Source organism: Pyxicephalus adspersus, chromosome 4 (genome assembly GCF_032062135.1).
Source record: "Pyxicephalus adspersus chromosome 4, UCB_Pads_2.0, whole genome shotgun sequence".
In the NCBI taxonomy this organism is placed as follows: Eukaryota; Metazoa; Chordata; class Amphibia; order Anura; family Pyxicephalidae; genus Pyxicephalus; species Pyxicephalus adspersus.
In genome coordinates this window covers 141,755,821-141,770,157 of record NC_092861.1, presented here as the reverse complement: position 1 = coordinate 141,770,157, position 14,337 = coordinate 141,755,821, and the positions used below count along the sequence as shown (strand labels likewise).

The 14,337-nt window shown below is 38.8% G+C and overlaps 1 long non-coding RNA gene across 1 annotated transcript in view; it reads left to right on the top strand.

Moving 5' to 3' along the window:
* Nucleotides 1-497: 497 nt before the first annotated feature.
* LOC140329514 (uncharacterized) overlaps nucleotides 498-14,337 on the top strand; it is a 30,529-nt gene continuing 16,689 nt past the window's right edge. Inside the window, exon 1 of the long non-coding RNA XR_011920504.1 lies at nucleotides 498-555. This is a non-coding gene — a long non-coding RNA (uncharacterized lncRNA). The remainder of the gene's footprint in view (nucleotides 556-14,337) is intronic.

Here is a 14,337-nt window from a genome sequence, read left to right as displayed (position 1 = left end):
ATAAAGTCTGCAACCTGATTGCAGTCTTCAGTCATACATCAGCTGTCAGCACTTTTGAGGCACAACCTGGCTCTCTGCTCATTACAGGAGGGGAAGCCTCTCCTGCCCCTGCCCTGTATATAGCCCTCTCCTGCCCCTGCCTTGTATATAAGCCTCTCCTGCCCCTGCCCTGTATATAAGCCTCTCCTGCCCCTGCCTTGTATATAGCCCTCTTCTGACTACATCATGTATTCCATGTTGGGGTCATTCAGTTTTGGTAATCAGCTGCTCACTATTGTTTTCCCCAAATAGGCCACTGCTGGGGGTGTCTGCTAAACGCTAACTCTCTTCCTACATAGCAGGACAGCCTAATAAAGAGGTGCATGGTTGTACTATTGTTACTTTCTGATCCAGTGTAAGAAGGGTGAATGTCTGAAGGTATTTCACCTTACCCAGAGAAGACCTATGATAGCACTGACAAGCCGAGGCATGTTAGGAATTGCTTTCCTCTCCGTCCTGGCACCAGGCGGTGTTGTTATTAACCTGCATAGCATTCCTGGTTGTGAAGGGGAACAGGTTAGTGTTGTAGAAGGTATGACAGTCCTGTACACACAGGACCGTGCATGACAAATGAAGGTTCCAAACATATCTACAAACTTCCTAGACCTCTCAGAAGGGCGCTGATCTGAAATTACTCTTACATGTTACCAGAAATGACACGGCTCTGTCATTGCAATAAGAATTTCAAGCAGTCCCATTGTTACCTGATTCTCACTGCTACATATTAACTACTTCATTACCTGCACGTGGTTAAAACACCCATGTTAGACCCGAGAATTCAAAATATAAAATAAAAATGAAAAAATTTTTTAAAATTTTAGTTGCAAATGTATGTTGTGCGAATTATGCAAAATAACTGAAACAATAATCACTGCCATTGAAACACATAAAGCTGGGAAATTCTCCACCAAAAAATGTTTTCTTTATAAAAAAGATCCCATGGTATCTCTCATATTTTACAAAAAACATGGGGTTGTGTTGTGTTTGTGTGTGCAAAGTTTAGAATTGATTATTTTTATATAACATTTAGGTTAAACAGTTGAAAAAATGTTAGGAAGCTTCCAAATTTGCAAATACCTTCTTTATAATGATTATTATTATTATTACCCAGTAAATAAATAGCGCCGACATATTATGCAACGCTTTACAAAGTCATGTCACTAGTTGTCCCTGAAAGGGGAACCAATCTGATGTCCCTACCATAGTTATATGTCTTTAATACAATCTAGGCCAATTAATCTAACTGCATGTTTTTAAAATGTGGAAGGAAACCCACACAAACTCCATACCAATAATGGCCAAGATTAAAACCTGGGCCCTAGCACTCCATAGACCAGGGTGCTAACATCTAAGCCACCTATTCTATGGCCACTATTTAAAAGCACTGACATCCCTGGTCAGAATCAATTACTGCCATTAAAAAACATGGACCTGGAAGATTCCAAGAAGGCAATGCCTAGTTCTCTATTTTATAAACAAAGCCACATACAGTATGTCCTCTGCTTTAGGAATATATATTTTTCCGCTGGTCATATGTATTCTTCAGGACAAAAATGTGCATTGAAGCATGTGTGTAAAAAATAAAAAATGGTCTGACAGCAAATGGATTAACTATGTAATTCATACAAAAAAAAAAATGCAATTTACATAAAGCCTTTAGATACCCATAACACACTGAATAAAGCCAAGATCGCTAAATCTTTATACTCATCAATATGAGGAGTTGCCTAGAACCAAAAACATGGCCCATCATGCATAGGGACCCTAGAATGGGACCTAATTGATGATTTGTAGTCCGTGTGTCATAGGGACAGGAAATGAGGCGAAATCTCCTCAATCCGGACATAAACAGAAATAAAAACTGGACATTTTAAATTTTAAGTCTGCTCCAAATTATCCAAAACAAACAAACAATATGTCTCTTGTGCTTTGAAGGTTAGGAGGAATGTAATGAGCCCTTTAATACTCCCAGCTGAGAGCTGTAAAAGTGTTAGGTGAAGGTGTGATCCCAGGAGTTTATTTTGATCCTGCTTTATTGAATCTTTTCCCAGGCCGAGGCGTGGTGCAATAATTCATTCTGCTATAAAGAAGCTTTGTGCTTGCCTTGGACAGATATACTGTTGGTTTATGACACTGTATGAAGAACTATGGTGACCTTTTTATCATATGGACCTGTTACCCTTCATCTTTTACATGGGAATATGGCACTTATACTAGAGAAGTGGCTGAGCTCATTACACCTATTGCACTAAATGTTAATATCTGATTTTTGACTTTTCTAATGGGTATTTGTTATTCTGTGGGGAATGGCAATTATTTCCTTATATCTAAATAACACATTGTAAATAATTGCCCCAAGCTGATTACAAAGACATTGGAAAATGATTACCAAATTAAACGGAAATGAACTTGGGAAGCTATGCTTGAAAAACCCCGGCAGTGGTCAAAGAGAGGTCACCATGCCTTATTTTGTGTCTCTGTATAGACAAGGCTATATTGGTAGAAGCAAGGCTTTACTTCCTCATATCAGAGCTTCCAGCAAAGAGAACCGTGAGCAGCACAGGAGTGGCATCACCAAATCTTACTCCTTATCTCCCAAAACTAGCAGCAAATCTTTACAGCAGATTTACAGCAGATACGGTTTTGAAGCTACAGAACAGAGGTGCATAGGCACCCTCACATACCAGGAATCGCTGCTATTGTTTAGGAGGATTTTCCAGACCAATGTATATTATTAGGGAACTGCTTATGAACAATTATGCTATGTTTATAATGCCTATGGGGTTGTGGTGCCTTTACTGGTTTATCATGCCAGTGAACTGCTACCTATGGGGAGAAGTTACATGTAGCTTCTCCCAGTTGCAGCCCCATAGAGCAGTGGGGGCCAACCAGGGGTCTGTGAGAAAATTTTGGTGGTCCACAGAAAAAATTTTTTTGTAAACAAGGGAGGCGCAGCGTGCCGTCAGTGTAGTCCTAAGTTGTATGAGGCAACCGTTGCCGAGCCGTACGCTTCAGTATTGTTTCCACCAATACTCATCCGATTGTTTTAATTTATTTGTTTATTTCTCAGATCCTCTTTTAGGTAAGTATGACCTTAGCTGTGTATTTTCCATACCTGTTATATTTATTGGCATCAAATAGTTTGACTTTGATAACTATCATTTCTTGTTTGGTCTTAGAGTGAAATAAACCCATAATGAGTGAGAAAAAGCAAACAAGTATTTTGCATTTCTTTAGTAATATCAAAGAAAATACAACTAATGATAATAGTAGCAATAGAAATACTTCACCTAACCGTGAGCTGATCAATGAATCAGAGCCTCCACAGTCCTTGTCAGACACCATTAGGAAGATCATTATTTTACAAATGTATTCATCTTTTTTAAAAAAAATCATAATAATGGTCCCCAGGATTTAAAATGAATAATTTAGTGGTCCGTGTGGTCCACTGCCATAGAGAATAAATGGGGATGGCAGTGAGCGGTACCAGTACTGCTCACTGCTGTCGGCTTTCAAATGTTCTTTAGGAGCCAGCGTTGTGGTGTGGATAACCAAGCGGCTAGCAAGGTGGTAACCGCCAGTAGCCACGTGTAATCGCTTAAACATAAAGCAGGTCTAATCCTGCCTTTAGGACTTTTAGGTGTTGCCTATAACATAGTGAATCTTCATGTTTTTATGTCTAGTTCCACTTTACATATGGTTAATTGAAATAGTAAGTGTATGTGTATGACATTAAGAGTAAAATGAAAGTAAACAGGATCCCTTTAAATAAATTTTAAATATCTTATAGTGAATTATAGTAATCCACATTGCAAAAAGGCCAAAAAGGAAGGCTCAAAGATTGTATATATATACATTAACTGGTACAGATGAGTGAACTTCTGCAAAGTCTGATCAGTTCTGTTTATGACAAACTTTTCAAAAACTCCCAAGCCCCCAAAATTCTTTGGTTCTGACACAGATATCCAATCAAAGTCAATTCATGTTCCGAAATGTGTGTATTGTATAGGAGCAAATGCTGAGAAATTATGCAGAATGGTTCCTGGTAGCATGCTTGGTAAGATGACAGGGTCAAACTGGGATGCAGTTTAGTGAAATCAGCCAAGTTCCTAGTAGCCCTGGAAAACCTGAGAAATTCTACCAAGGATACTAAGATAAAAGGATGGAAATGGTTGCCCTGGCAGGCAAACTAAGAGTGATCAGTCAAAAGCAAATATAAGGTAGATGCAGCCTAAAGCTGCGTACACACTTCCAATTTTTATCGTTCGTAAACGAACGACGAGCGATCCTGCACGATATCTGCGAACGATCGTATGGCACCGATCCTGTACATACAGATAACGACACGATCGTTCAAAGATATTGTACACACCATAGATGGTCAACGATCGTCGTCCAATCCGATCCCCCGGTCCGGTCGTTCATTTCCAACGACTATCCTCGTTCGTCGGTGTCGTTGGTTACTTTTTTTACGAACAATTTTTGGCCAATCGGTCGTTCGCCGTTCGTTAGCCGTTCATTTCCAACGATAAAAATTGGAAGTGTGTACGCAGCTTAAGATGCTTGGGCAACCAATCCACTTGGCTTTTGTGTACACTACTTGCTGGGTTGACTGCAATTCCCCAAATAGTTTACATAGTAAGGATTCTGTTGTTCTTTAATACAAAGATGTGGAAAGTGAAGACCCCTCCATATTGCTTGAATCAATGAGCTTTCTTATTTTTCTTGGAAGTCCTTTTTAAAGTTAAACTGTTACCAATACATCATATTGAACTAGTACAAATAGCCTAAGTAAAAATATTTTGAAAAGATTTACAGTAAATACAATAAGTGAAACCTTCCTTTTATTAAAAAACGCATTTTGAAAAAGTTTGTAGATCCACATATGTATCTAGATGAGATTACAAGCAGAATTTGACTTTTGCTGTAAAATCCAAGTTTGGCCCTGTCTTTTCTAACATTCTAAGCCTCCATATTTGTGGTGCGTAAGGTAGGGCCGACATCAGTTTTTATAAGTTGTGTTTTTTTAAACATCTTCAGCGGGATCTGCCAGGCGCTGATTGATTGATTTCTCAAAAAGATTATCAACCAGTGGCTAATGATGGAGACATTTAATAATATTCTCCAGGATGGGATAGGGTCATTATTACCTTTTACAGATAAAGACATGATTTGCACATTACTTCAGCTGCTTTCATCAGGTTTTTTTCTTTCATCGTGTTTTCAGTGACGCTAACGTCTGCTTTTACATTTTGTCTTCATCTGCTCAGTATGTGACATGCAATACACGACCTGCAGATCTCTAGGGCTACAACGCAGAGGCGGTTTAATAAGTATTTGATTAACTGCAAATACATGGTCAGGGCAGCATTATTGCTCAGATTTATCAAGCTGAAATGAACACTTTTCAAAGGGACTATTAATTCACATGTCATCAATCTGGAACATATTTAAGATAACAACAAGATTGCAGGAGAGGCCTGAAGTGTTCATGACCTGCTTATCAATCCAGTGAAACCATTGATTGTTTTACTATAGACGTGTGACTAAAGCTATGTATACATCAGATGAAAATGTGACATGGGTACAGAAGTTCCCTGAAGTTCACCAATCTGCCACAGTATATTGATGAATGACCAAACGGAGATGACATCTGTTCCCTCCTATAAAGGAGAGCACAAGCGCTCACTCGTCCAGAATGTATGTACAGCACTTGTTTGTTCATCTGTCACTGCAAACTATCACAAAAGGTCATCTTCAGTGACAATTCTCTGATGTCCATCGTCATCAATCACTATGCAGAAGGAATCCTGCATGGCCCCAAATCATTAGCCTTTCAACATGTGGTGTCAGTGACTTTTATATTCAAGCAAGAATCCTGCACCTTGGTGGTATCTTCATCTTTTTGTTTCCATGAGTTCTTCACGGTGCCATCTGTGGTTGTCACATTAAATTCCCATCTTCGATTACAAATATGTTTGCTGTAAGGATTGCATATGCAATAACGTAAGATGACATTCCCGCTATGTGCAACTCCAGCTAACTTCAGGGGATAAACCCCCAAAATGGTTAGACTGGGGCAGATTGAATGCTAATAAAGGGGTGCCTGGAGAGAACGCAGCTGGCTATACCCATGCAATGCCGCAGAAAGCTTTTGGGACAATGATCAGCCATGAGATTGCCAACGGTGCGATCCTTTCACGATCCTTTCCAACGACAAAAGTCTGAAAGATGCAAGAAGGAGTGCTGTGCATACAACACAGCTCTGCTTGATGGAGCGGCACCCCGCTGCGCTCTCTCCCCTTCACTTCCATTACGAGCTCTGTACACACGCCAGATTCTCGTCTGATATCAGCCCTGTGTACGTAGCCTTAGATATTGGTGGGCCCTTCAGGAAGTGTCTTTGTCCTTGTCTGTTCTGTAAATATTCTTCTGACTATTCTGCTTTATCCACTCTGGTGACCAGGCATGCACTGACTTGTGGTTCACCAAATTTTGAAGCTTGTCTAGTTTGGCTGTAGAGAATTTAGCAGGTCGGCACACAGCTGAGACTCTGAAAATAATAAGTTGCTGTAATCGATACACAAGGTCCCGCCATGATTTCTCGCTTTCTTAGCCCCATCTGTGATGTGCAGAGGTAGATGACTGTGCCAATGACCTGTCAAAAACAAGATGACAGATTGAATTATTCTCCCTTCCACTTGGTAAACCTGAAATAATAATGCCTCTCTGTGTGTCAGTATAAGGCAGCACAGCAGAGATAATTATGTTTACAAAGATCACCGGCAATTGTTGGAGAATGGTCTGATGGGGAATGCCATATAAATAGCATTGGATCTCTCGTGATGTCCAGACTGTGTAATATATTTTCAATAGGTAAACTATTGGAGTTATTATTGTAACATTATGACATGACCTTAAAGCAATTGTATATGCAAGGTTGACATTTTTGCTTGTTTGTTGTTCCATATTTTCAGTACCGTATATTATGTACAGATTTGTAAATGCTCCCTGTGGTGCTCACACGTATATCAGGGAAAGTGTCTGTGGACATAACAATATGATTGCACAATTTGCAGTTTGGTTTAGATTTACTAACACTATGAAGCATGCAACCAGAATAAGAACAGATAATGAGAATTACACCCAGAATACAAGAGAGGTAGTACTGTGCAGAGTCAATAAATACAGCATAAGAACAGATACTGAGAATTACACCCAGCATACAGGACAAGAGAAGCTGTACTGTGCAGAGTCTATGAATAAAGAATAAGTACAGATACTGAGAGTTACATCCAGTGTACAGGACAAATGAAGTGGTACTGTGCAGAACAAGAACAGATACTGATAATTATACTCAGGATACAGGACAAGATAAGTGGTACTGTGCAGAGTCCATATTACAGAATAAGTAAAGATACCGAGAATTGCACCCAGTGTACAGGACAAGAGGTAGTACTGTGCAGAGTCAATAAATATAACATATGAACAGATACTGAGAATTATACCTGGGGTACAGGACAAGAGAGGTAGTACTGTGCAGACTCCATAAATACAGAATAAGTACAGATACCGAGAATTGCACCCAGTGTACAGGGCAAGTGAGGTAGTACTGTGCAGTCATTAAATACAGCATAAGAACAGATAATGAGAATTACACCCGGAGTACAGGACAGGAGAAGTAGTACTGTGCAGAGTCCATAGATACAGTGTAAGAACAGATACTGAGAATTACACCCAGGGTGCATGACAAGAGAGGTAGTACTGTGCACACTCCATAAATACAGAATAAGTACAGATACCAAGAATTGCACCCAGTGTACAGGACAAATGAAGTCGTACTGTTCAGAACAAGAACAGATACTGATAATTATATTCAGGATACAGGACAAGATAAGTGGTACTGTTCAAAGTCCAAAAATACAGAATAAGTACAAATACTGAGAATTACACCCAGAGTACAGGACAAGAGAAGTAGTATTGTGCAGAATAGGATCAGATACTGAGAGCTATATCTGGTGTACAGGACAAAAGAAGTAATATTGTGCAAGGACCATACATATGGAATAAAAAAACAGATACCGAGAATTACACCTGGGGTATAAGACAGAGAAGTGGTATTGTGCAGAGTCCAAACATACAAAATTAGAACAGATACTAAGAATTACTCCTTGGGTATAAGACAGAGAAGTGGTATTGTGCGTAGTCCAAACCTTCAGAATGAGAACAGATACTGAGAACTACACCTGGGGTTTAGGACAGAGAGGTGGTACTGTGCAAAGTCCAAACCTTCAGAATGAGAACAGATACTGAGAATTACACCTGGGGTTTAGGACAGAGAGGTGGTACTGTGCAGAGTCCAAACATACAGAATAAGAACAGATACTGAGAATTACACCTGGGGTATAAGACAGAGAAGTAGTGCTGTCCAGAGTCCAAACATACAGAATAAGAACAGATACTGAGAATTACACCTGGGGTATAAGACAGAGAAGTAGTGCTGTCCAGAGTCCAAACATACTGTACAGAATATGGACAGCTACAGAAAAATACACTCAGGTAACAGAACAAACACATGGTAATGGTTCATACACACAGAATAAGGCCAGATACTGAGAATTACACGCAGTTTAAAGGACCCAGCATTGCAGGACTGAAGTGTTACTGTATCATGTTAGTTTACAAACTTCAATTTATCCCCAGCATGTATAAAACAAAAGTTATCCATAAGCAAATATATTAAACTATTTAGGAAACAGAAACAAGAACAGTAAAATACACATTTACTGCCTTTTATTTAAATAAAATATAAGGAAAAGTCTTACAGGAAACAAGACACCTATCAGTTTAATAATAAGGCCTGGGAATCTACAGGAATGTGTTCTTGTTGCCTATAGCAACCAGATTATAGTTAAGGTTTGTAAATAAAGGGAAAGCTACAGGCCACACACTTCCCATACACGGGGAAGCAGAATCCTGACAGGCATGTCACAGATGTAGCCGCTCTGTGAGTCACACGTCTTCCCGGCCTTGATTATCGCTCAGGCAAGCCATGACAGCTCTTCCTGCTCTGCTGATACAGGAAAGACAGGAATCAACTCAAATAAATGAGTATGGGAGTATGGAATAACTACCTCCCATGGATATATTGTGCTGGGGAATGCCTTGGGGTAACAAGAGCAGACAACAAAATTAAGGAGTAACCCTAGGGGACAGGAAAAGTGTGAACTGATGGGGTTAGGTCAGTAAGGACTCTTTACACTGATCATGGTAAAAACGAAGATGCCATATACATAGCTTTCTAGTGACCTATGTGTTAAAACTTCACCATGTTGCAGATTGATGATCACTGCAGGGATCCAACACTTCCAGTAGTGTCAAATATTTGCTCATCCGGATGCACGCTGTGGTTCTTCACACCAGTTTGTGCTCTGTAACAGGAATACGGGCCACCGGAGAAGTGAATATACATCTGAATATATGAATAAATATATTATTATTACACAGTATTTGTAAAGCACTGACATATTACGCAGCACTGTACAAAGTTTATAGTCATGTCACTAGCTGTCCCTTAAAGGAGCTCACAATCTAATGTCCCTACCATAGTCAAATGTCATTGATACAGTCTAAAGTCTAGGGAAAGCCAATTAACCTAACTACATGTTTTTGGAATGGGGGAGGAAACCAGAGTACCTAGCAGAAACTTATGCAACGAGGAGAACCTGCAAACTCCATGCAGATAGTGTCCTGCCGAGATTCAAACCTGGAACCTAGCGCTGCAAAGGCCAGAATGCTAACCACTGAGCCACCGCGCTGCCCAACAATATATACCAACAGGTTGCATTTATTTTATGTTGGACCCTGTAGTGATTTGGAGAGGATCATCATTGTGTCCCTCCTGTCAGCTTGGTCACAGTGCCAAAATTGTTTTACGAACTATAGGCTTCAGTGACATGACTCTCCTATACTGTGAACAGGAGGGGTTCTTTTTTTAAATTTCCACACACCGCCTATGTAACATGCACAGTTTCTTTGGTTGTTAATTGACAGACCCTTCTTAGGTCTATACCAGCAGTGAGCGCAGTGCAAGGGGATAGTAACCAGCAAGTTTAGCTACATCTGCAGGCCTCAAAACCAAAAGCAGCACCGACAGGGGACATGAAAAGAGATTTAAAAAAGTATATCTTATTTAAAGGGAAAAAAAGCAGCATGGGTTAGAAGGCCTTGACAAGGGGTTGGGTTTTGCACAGAGATGGGCTTTATTTTGGATAGTGAGGGGCAACGTTCAAACTTGTATCTGGATTTCAATCTGCTGGGGATATCTACTCCTTCAATTTGTCGTTATTGAAAATGATGGAAAATCCAAAATGAAAATATGTTTTGATTTTACATATACTTATTTTTGGTTTACTAAATACAAAATTAAATGAAATCGGTTTGTTATATATTCTTGGAATTCATCTTTAAGAATTCAGTTTACATTGCAGCATATTAATGATATTAAACCCCTGCAGCTCTAAGTTTATGTCACAGCAGTAACAGTTTATTTCCAAGAAATAATTATTCTTTTCTTAGAATAAATCAAAGTCTGCAGGAGAGCATTTCATTCATCTGTATGAAAACAATCAGTAATGTGAGTGCCATTACATTTTATAAACAAAGGGGATTTGGGTTATCTTGGTTGGTGCTAATTATATATATATATATACAAATGTGTTAATTTAGTATGTTTAACTGCTTGTAAGTCCTTGTCTACAGTATAAAAATTATATGGTATAAGTATGGCCCTAGAAAAATAGCTAAATATCTATATTTATAAATATGTTATCTACATACATATATATATATATATATATATATATATACACACACAAACATACACATACATTATATTTATATCTATATATTATATAAATATCCATAAATATAGATAAAACACATTGCATTGAGTATAAACATCTCATAAAATAGGAAAACATTTTTTAGGAAGTTGAAACTGATAGCTGCCCCACTGCCCACTTTATTCTATCCATCTTCACAGGTCAGAAATGGCTGCCATTGCATTTCTTTACTGACTGACTGGTTCTAAAGGCTGAAAACCAGAAGGCAGCGGTGGGTCCAAATGGTTGACGATTTTAGGAAGCGGGCAAACTGGACAATTGCCCAGGGCCCCATTTTCTTCACTGCTCCAATACACACATACCTGTCCTTTCAAATGATCTAAAAGAAAACATGATTCATTAGACCAATCTGCCTTCTTGTATTGATTGTTAGTCCAGTTGCAAAACTCAGTACACATTGTAGTTTTTTTTTGGTGGTGGACAGGGGTCGGCACTCTTGCTGGTTTGTGGCTGTCCAGCCCCATACACAGCTGTTTTCCCCATCAGGCAAAGTTACGTTTTTCAGTAATTTGCACAGCAGTAGTTTTAGGATTGGACCAGATGGTGAACACTACCACCCTTGTGACTCAATGAGTCTTAGGTACCCATGATCCTGTCACTGGGTCACTAGTTGCTTTTCCTCGACCCAGTTTTGGTAAGTACTAACCACTGTGTATCATAATCATTCTGCAATACTTGTGGGATTGCTCATCCAGCTATCACAAAGTAACTCATATCCTCTTGCTTCCCTATAATTCCTGCTTTTCCAACACATTGGGCCTGACACGGCAAACCTGGAATGGATCTGATACAGGACTAAAAACATTTGCTAACAAATAGCAAATGACTGTTAAGAAATCCATTCCAGGTTTGTTGGATTACTCTTCCCTGATGAAAGTGTATCATCTCCAGCCTTGGAGAGCTTTAATAAATCAGGCCTATTGCCTTCAAGAACTGAATATTCACTTGCTACCTAATAATATACCCCTTGATAGTGCTATTGTATTGAGATAATTAAGGTTATTCCCATCCCGTCTGTGGGATTATTAGTTTGGCTGATCTTTATAGGTGTAATATGGCTGTATTTAGCACATTGCCTGGAGTTTAGTGTAAACTCCAGACAAGGAAAAGCACCAGGTTCACTGGCAGCAACATCAGCAGCCTAAACTGACTTTTGCTCCCACACAACTCTGTATAGCCATTGAGAATGCAGAGAAATACCTGCTACTACCAGATATGAGTATAATATGACTCACGCCATTCCCTCCCACATGCAGAGTACAAGGAGATGTGACATAGAGCTTCATGCATTTACTCTCAGTTATGAAACAGTAAAAGACAGAAGGGAAAGTTTAACCACAAATGGAACCACAAATGTGACACACACGTGGAAGACATCAGGTCTAGAATTGAGTCCTATTTATTTATTTTTTATGGGAACAATGCTTAATACCAGACTTGCTCATACAACTCATTTATTGCATTCTTTATACTGTAAATGCAGTCAATTGCAGAGTTGATGGTCTGCTCAGTGCTTACAATTACCTGTTCTAATTACACAAAACGATTAGTGTGCACAGCGCGCATGTTCTCTGCTAATTAGCAATAGAACTTTGTGATTCAATGCACTATTCTCACATTCCACAGATCTTAAACCATTAATGCGAAAGAAGCAAATACAAGGTTGGTAGTTAAAGGAAACTTGTCCTGCAGTAGCGTGCCATGGTAGACCCTTCTGATAAGGCATTTTGCCGGCTTTTTATGGTGTGTACCCATGGTTGTAATCCAGAACAAGGAAACTGATAAGCAGTCCCATCTTTGCTTGCTACATAAATGTTCTAGGTCAGTAACTCCAGAGACAAGCAGTAGGTAGGGTTATAACAACATGATTGTCATTAACAGCCTGCATAGTTTTATCAGCAGTGGTTGACAAAAGTACAACATTTTATGTATTGCAATAAAAAAAATTGGATTTTACATTTTTTAAACCTATGATTTTTATTACCATTATTTTAGCACATACACATATTAGGTTCTCTCTAGTGGTTGCCTGCAGCTTAAATCCAGGCAAAAATCTAAATAGAATAAATACTGGATTAAATTACAGGAATTGTTTAATCTGCTAAATTTGTATTTCTGAGATATACTCAAACCTGACTTCTTTCTGCTGTATGTAAATAGCACAGGTCTTATCACTCCCCAAACCCGTGACTGGACAGTAAGAAGCTGCCAAATAATAAGCTTTGCTTCCTTTCCATTTGTCTATATGCTTTTTGCACTGCAACAACTCATTGGAATAATGAAGCAGGGCAAGAAAACAATCTAAACTTTGGTGTACAGAGAATGAAGGAGGTGAATATCAAGTCAAATTCACTTGCTTGCTTTAAAAAAAAAAAAAAAAAAAAAAAAAAAGGATGTATGAATGCTATAATGAGGTCTCCAGCATTTGCAAAGAGTTGAACTTGAAATACAAATGACGTAATTAGTTAAAACTGACAAAATATTAACTTTTCGGACAGCATTAATTTAGAGAGGTGCAGGTAGCTCGGTGAACCTTTACAAAGTGCTGACATTCTAGCATTGGAATTTTCCTTTTAAGAGGGGTTACCTTAGTGCTTCTGATCACTTACTGTCCAATCACAGGCTTGGTTTTCTGTATTTTGTAACTGTAGTAAACAGATGTGCAAATTACACATAAAAACAGTCAAATATTTTGACAAGTGAAACATATTTTAGTAGTTTATGGATTAGGCAGTTTGGCTAAAAATCAGATCCATAATATGTATTTATTACTGCCATTTTGTTTATTCACTTATATGGCGCTTACACACTCAGAGGAGCTCACAATCTAATGTCACTAACAAAGTCACATGTTATTACAATAGAATAGGGCCATGGAGTAAGGGTGTCTAATGGGCATACATATATGTTGGTAAACTGCAGTAGCATTTTTATAAATGACATCTGTGAGTATAGTTTGATTTTAATTGTATGTTTAACTGTTGGAATTCCAGATCATGTAATCTGAAAATTTTGCTGTTATAAATTATCAATTGTGTAGTAGTGCACAAGGAAACATATGGATGCATTGTGGAGTGGTGCTCATTTTTTGTGCATTGTCACCTATTCAGATAAATTATCCTGTGAACCTTAACCCAAAGCATGGTTAATTATTATTAAAATTGTATGTCATTTGCACCCTCTGTTTATTGTACAGCACTGCATAATTTGTTGGCAGTGCAACAGGAGAAGGAGGGGCCCCTGTCCAAAAGAGCTTGTGATCTAAGAGGTGGAGGATGTAGCACACAATAAGAGGGGTTAAAGAAAAGAATATGGGTAGGTGGGTTTGAAAAGGATTTTAGGGGTTTATTTTAATATGCAGAAAGTAAGAGCAAGCATTTGCTACCCCCCCCCC